Consider the following 7,469-nt stretch of genomic DNA (forward strand, 5'->3'; position numbering starts at 1 on the left):
TTACCCCCAATCCCCAAATTTTGTCTTGTTTCAATGCAGTATCGAACAGGGCCTTTGGAAATAGGTTGCAGCCTACCTCAATGCCCTAAAATCTGTCTGCTGCTACAGTTGGACTCCTGAAATCCTTGTTGCCACAAAGGGATGATATGCTGCGGGTGATATGCTGCCCAAATTTATCTTCAAATCCCTGCGCTGTCCCACGTCAATGCCTGGAAAAGTGTTGTTGTCTCAGATGGTGGACATAAGATTCTTTCTTTGCCCCCAATCCCCAAATTTTGTCTTGTTTCAATGCAGTTGTGTAGCTTCCTTGTACTTCAGTGCTTCTAACTGAATCCAATGCTAAAATCAATGGGTTCAGACCCAATTTTGAACCAGTGAGGACTCTCAAACCAACAGGTTGTCCAATTTTACATGCCGCTACCAAACAAAGCCAACCACAGACACCTCTGTGCTTCCCTGAAGAGATTTTGTTCTCTGTCACTAACATGGGTGTCTGTGTATTAATCCATTGATCGTTCTTCCAACAAATTGCCATTTAGGTCAACCTGTCAAGAGCCGAGTCCATTCATAGGTTGTAGAGACCCACCCTCGAGTTATAAACTAGCCATATTCTAAATACTTTTTTCCCACCCACCATATTCAAAGATCCACTGGTTGGAGCTGCAATATCCGCTGCAGACATCGATCTGGACCTTCGCTTCAGCTTCCCGTTATAACCATTGAACTCCCTTCCTTTAATCCAACGATTGACAATACTATAATCGTCTAACACATGATCTAACGGCACAGACGAATGATAGGTAGATTTTAGGGAAGTTCATTTCAGAGGGGAACGCCTTACGGCGTAATAAACTAAGATTGATTTCGAGAAACATTCTTTCCCTTCGCGGTATTTTTGGTAACTTTTGTTGTTTTCTTCATAATTGTGGTAGGTGTTGGAATGTCTAGAACCACCACGTTCTTTGTCTTTGGATTAGGAAATATGGCTCTTGTTACAATATCCAAGTCTTCAATGTTTTCAAATAGTGAACTACAATGATGTAATTGGAGTGATATTTTGTAGAGTTGAGGTAGGAATAGTAGGTCATTCAAATATATTTTTATATCTCATGTACTTATCCCAATCAATATTTGTTATGCATGGTACTTTCTTAAGCTTTGAACGAGTGATAACAAGTTTCATTCTAATCTAGTACTTTGTAGTAAGAAGTTCTTGTATCAATTTATCCAGGAGTACGAGGACGTTAAATTCTCTAAGGAAAGAATCAATTATCTCTTGACTAGAGATGGCTCTTTCCTCATTATAAGAGAAAAATCTAAAGTCTTGTTTTACCCTTTTTATTTATCTTTGGAATACATGTTCTGCAATTACCCAACCTTTATTAGTCTAAGGTGAAGGGATACCAAACCTTTGTATGTAACTATATTCATCCTTAAAATTATCAATAATTGCCATAGTTTTAGAAGTCTAATCATTTGTTTCCTGAATTAGCTTCTTAGCTTCTTTGATTAACATAAGGGTTATGATGTAGTCATTCTTGTTAGAAAAACTAAGTACTTGTAGCTCTTGATTAGTTAGAGAGTTGAAACGATCCATGATTAAATCAACATATTTTAGTCTCTCTTCAATTGTAGGGCTCATTTTCTTAATTTCTATATTCATATTTAGAATTATTGTCTTTTCACATTCTTCTAGAATATTCACATATGGAATTAATTGAGAAAGTTTCTCATTAATAATGCCCCATATTATGTCTATAGCCTTAGTTAGAGTTTCTTTCCAAAATGTAACTTGTGATAGACATTTCAGTAGGGATTGAATTCCCTTTTATTCATATGTCAAGATAACTTTCATTGCTTCAATGCCTTTATCTTTTTGTTCAATCTAATTTTTCCAGTCCCATTCTAATTCTTCCCTTTCTAGCTCCTTTTCTTTAATTCCTTTTCTAGCTTATTAACCTTGGCTTCAAACATATTCATTTTATTAGGATCCACCTTTCCTAATGAATATGATTTCAAATCTGCATCAAGAATCCTTTTATAATTTTCTACCTCATCCAGATATCCCTTTCCTTGTTCTTTTTCTTCCTTAACTAATTTATCGAATTTATCCTTAAAATATTTGCATTGATTCTCTTTCATATTCAGTGAATTTTCCATTTCTTGCAGCCTTTTGTCTTGATCTTCTTTTAATTGGAAAGTCTCTACTAGGTTAGTTATATTGTAAACTAGATTCTTCATACTCAACCTTCAACTCTTGATTTCTTTATCTTTATCTTCCAAGATTTTCTTAGTTATTGAACCATCCTTTGGCATGTTTGATTGTTTTATTATTTTGTCTTCAAGGTATTTTATCTGGTTGAATCTAGTCCTAGCAACAACCTTGGCATGGTTAAGATATGCTTGGACCTTGGTAACAAGAGTTTTATACTTTTTATTGTTAGCAATAGAGTCCAATAATATCTTGCTAGGTACCTCGCCTTTTTTCCTATGCCAATCAACTATATCAGTATCATTGATTTTAGACAAGTTGATGTCGATAGAAGTAGCTCTAGAACAATGTAACTATGAATTTTCTTCTATTCCTGACTATATGATAGTTAAATTTAAAAATATTTCTATCAAATTTAGTCTTTGATGAGAACCTTGGTCTTGAATATGAATTTATTTCTTTCATCATAATATCAGTTGTGGCTTTAGTTCCTCTAGATAGTAGCATTATCTCCTTCTATCCTTTATACATTTTTGAATGATTATGGCATTATCAAGTGATACAGTGTTCTTTCTAGAATATTTTTGTTTTGTTTGTTCCAACACATCCTCCAACTGTTTTAATAATTTGTCATTGGATTTTTGGAACATGATTTCCTCTTTACAATTGTAATTACTATCCTTTATTGTTTTCTTTGAAAAGTTCATAAGTGTTGATTTCCCCTTCCTTCCTCCTAAGAGGATTACCTTGAGGTTGATAACTTACAATACTTGTTTCTTCTTGAACCATCTTTCCTTCTTCATGAATTTTTGAAAGTGCACTTTGTTTCATAGGGACGCTTTTGACAGAAGCAAGTTTAGGCATAACCACTTGAGATACTTCTATTTCAACTATATTAATATCATATTGAGAAGGATAGTTTTTAAAGCTTAGGCTTTGGATCATGAACATATGATGGTAGAAAAACTAACTTTATTACATTAATTGATATAGTTTGTAAAGGATCAGAACACCAAGATATATCTTTATCAAGACACAAGATAACAATTCTTTTTCTATGACTCCTGTAGAGCTATAAAAAGGGTCTCTTTCACCTCTAATTACCTCACATTAATATGTCAATCTGGGAGCGTTTTGTTATTTCAAAGAGTGTCTCAGTCTGAGGCTATCACTTGTTAGAGTAATGCTAGTAGTACAACGTTCAAAAATACAAGAGTAAATGGATGCTTGTTTATAACTAAGTTACTTCAAAAGAATAAATCACACACTCAGAAAACTAGGCAACTTATCAGTCAAGGGTTCGGCAGCGATAACCCATCCCTGTGGAAACTGATGGAAAAGAAATTAGAGCATGGACAACGGGTTTGGGAGCTAGACAGTAAATGCCGAGGCTCACTACAGCCACAGATCGTCTCTCACACCAAAATAACAAATGCGAGTAAATGGAACGACAGATAGCAAAATGGAACAGCAAATAAGAAATTGGACAACAAATCTGGAATGGAACAACAATTCTAAAATGGAACAACAATTCTGAAATGGAACAACAATTAAACAACTAAGTCTTGCGAGTAGTAATCAAACTTATTCTACTAACTCAAATGCACTCATCCCAATCAAACGACAATCTTTCGCTTCTTAAGGAAAATCAAGCAGAACACACTAATGGAACAACACCAATTACTGATAAGTTATGGAACAACGCCTGTAAATCATATACGCACACAACACGCTAGAATAGTAATCTGATCAATCTTAATTAACAGGAACACGACTGTGTTTCAAAATAGTACAACATTACTTCTGAATCCAACAATCGTAAAGAACACAACTTTCAGATGAATTCTATAACATGAATGTACAACACAAAAGATCTGTAACAAAATAGTAACAATATCCGGTCAAGACTAATAATATTCAATTAACTCCAAAAGGATCAATAATATAATGCAGAGTCAATACAACAGTTCTGTCTGTAAAAACCTTAATGAATTAATCTTAACAGAGCATGTGATGTGAACTTATAAAGCATATCAGATTACCAAATAACGACGATAAGCAAACCACGCAGAAATCAAATCGTAGTGATACAGAAGCAAGTGTCCTCCGGGGTCGGGCCCTTAGCCTCCAAGGGTACACCGCTTTAAGTCAATCCAGACGTAGAGATAAGATAATCACCAAGTTTATATTAAGGCATAAAATAAAAGTACAATGAACCAGTTGTCAACGAGACTCGATGATCAAAGTTTGATCTTTAACAGAAAATTACATAAAAGCATAATCCCCCAAAGCTTAACAGTGCTGTCCCTTTATATAAAGGTGACGGCGGAGATGTCTAAGTAACAAGATAGATAAAACATCGATCCCTCAAGATCAAAGATCCCGAGGGATTCGCCAAACTGTTAATCCTTAATCATTTCTTTTCTCCTCTGCCGAGCTGGTGCCTTCTCCTCCTTTTCCAGGCCGGTTTGCTTTGATTTGCTAAGCCTTGTTTGCACTCGGTCCCCCGTCAAAGGGACAACAATTACCCTATTCTTGTCTTTTTCTTTGGAACAGAAACTTCTCGTTTTCACCCTTTCCTGCACAGAAGAATAACAATTATCAGCGGTTAAGTCTTGCATATTAATTCTCACATGTTTTGTTATAATTATTTATTGTTTTCCAAGTTCATGATGCAAAAAGGTTTACAAATTCTACTGAAAAGCCACTGAAATGACCATCAAAATCATACATTTTTAGTACTCCACACACCCCCCTGCTTACCCTATTTCATGCCCTCATGAAAACGTTGTAGTTGACATGCAAGGCAGTGAGAGAATAGGCTAGAGAAGGAATCTCATGCGGAGGCCTACAGCTGTGATGAGTGACTAGGTAGTCAAAGAACTGGCCTGTTTGACCCTCAGGCATCTCATATAGGGCTTGATATCTAGGTGCAGGGTGCCAAATAATTGGACTGCGGAATCTATATCCTAACCAGGATGGCCCTGCTCTCAAAATGCTTTCACCATAGAGGTTCAAACTGTTGGCAGCTAATTCAAAATTCTCATACTTAAACGGTTCCCTGAGCTGGATGTTTGGATTAGAGATTCGGTACTGAAATTTTGTTGCATTAATGGCGAGGTCTTCGATAGAAAGAAAATATTTTAAACTTTGTCGAATGAGTGCCTCATGCATGGGTCCTAACGTTTCAATGACACCCGGAGTCCTCATGAGGTTTCTATGTGCTTTTTATAACTGCACTGTGTTCCTAGGCTTAGCCCTTACCCACAAATCTAGGCCATTTTCCTGCCTCTCGAAAGTATTATAGGATTTGAGCCATTTAATCTGATTAACCCCGAATGAGATGAATGCTTGCAATTGGTGTCTCCAACAAAAGGGCCAGGGTTCAGCTCAGTCTCCTGATCTAGCACGAGGTTATGCAAATAGAATTCACACAGCAATCTCTGGACCTTCACTCCATAATGTTTATAGCAGTCTATAAAGTCATTGACAGTGTTAATTTGTATAGGGGCGCCTGCTTTAACAGCTTTTATTTTTAATTGTAAATACCATTCCAGTAAAAACAGAGCATAGTTTTTGGCAGGGTCCCTACATGCTAAAACGTCATTGTATAAAGAACACAAGGTATCCATCTACTTGATAACAATATCTAGCCTACGGGTTACCTTTGCAACTTTCTCTTGTTCCTTTCGCCATCCTTCAAAGGCCTGGCTTTTGGATTGATTGACGTTCCTTAGTTACTGTTGTAGTTCTTCATACTTCTCGCAAGGGATAGTTTGCTCTCTAAGCCTTTCTGCTTCTTGCTGAGCCTGTTTCAATCCCTGGCGCAAGGTCACTGTCTTTGGATCTCTTCTCCATGCAGCAGTGGAGGCTGGGAGTTTTACCTGAACTTTCTTATTGCATTGTTTCGAGTTCAGAACCCTTATCACCCCTGAGGGTGGTGCCTCCATCTGAATATTCTTATTATCCATTTCATTTTTAACATGAATATCAGTTTGCTGTTGTTCCTTTTCAAATGGAACAACAGTCTGTTCTTCATCATCATTTGGAACAACAGCTGGATTTTCAGCAGGGTTTTGATCAACAGGGCGATTGTTGGTCCTCCGCCTTTTTGGCTTGCGGGGTTTTACTACAGTGGCCACCTTTTTCTCCCCTGCGGTCTTCCTTACCCTCTGCCTTGCTTTCAGGATCCTGATCTGCTGGTGGTGTTGGGCTATTATGCTCAATAATCTCTGCTGTTCCTTTCGCAATTCCTTAATTTCCAGCGTTTCATTAGAAGGAACAACAGGCTGTCTGCTGCGGTTTGGACCGTGACTAGTCCCTGGATCTTTCTCCTGTGTTCTTGGGAAAAGTATCCAATACGGAATGACCCTATCCCACTCTAAGGAGTGATAGTACCTCAGCAACAAACAAGACAAAACTATATAAGTGTTCTTCTTTATGAAATGTAAATAGAGGAGAAGGATGTAACTAACCGATGTCTTCCGCTAGTTTGTTGATCAAATCCCACTCTCTCCTGCTTGCTTCCAGCTGCTTGCTCCTTCACTAGCCCAGCTACACCAAGTTCCTGCAAAATGGCAAGAGAGGGAAACTACAAGAAGCATACATTCATAACTAGTTTAAGGATTAGAATAAACTAAATATGCAAATACAACAAAACATCATTGAGATACATGCATATAGAAGAAACTCAAATGGCTTTATTGATGAAGAAGTAAAGTTTAGGAAGTGATAAAACCATGTGAGGCCCAATCCAGCATCACCTTCCCAGCAGAAAGGAATCTCCTCTTCACCTCCTTCAAAGCAAATCACCCAATAGCTCTAAACTCAAACCAACAGCAATTCTTTGCATTCACAAAATTCTAGCCTCTAGATCTCATGGGGGAGAGATCCATATATAGATGTTTGGAGAGAGGATGAGTTAGCTTGAGATGTGACTAGTGTCCTCTCCCTCTGTCAGTTCTTGATTCCACTTGGAGGTTCTTGCTTCCACTTGGAAATTTGGAACCTCTTACTCATCACGAGTCGAATTCCCTGAGACAAGTGTCATTTTGGAAGCTTCCTGGGTTTTGACACCTTGAGAAATGAACTTGCCACATGTCCCTTCTCGCTCAGCGCAGGTAGCCAGTGTTGCATTTGACATTCAGCGCAGGTAGCCAGTGTTGGCTTTGACATTCAGCACAGACAGCTAGTGTAGCCACTGAAATGATCCTGAATTGACTTGTTTTTTAGCAGTTTCTGGTGGAGAACTTCTGTG

Source organism: Pinus tabuliformis, chromosome 4_1 (assembly GCF_031772625.1).
Source record: "Pinus tabuliformis cultivar Carrire ecotype Pingquan chromosome 4_1, CPIR1, whole genome shotgun sequence".
In the NCBI taxonomy this organism is placed as follows: Eukaryota; Viridiplantae; Streptophyta; class Pinopsida; order Pinales; family Pinaceae; genus Pinus; species Pinus tabuliformis.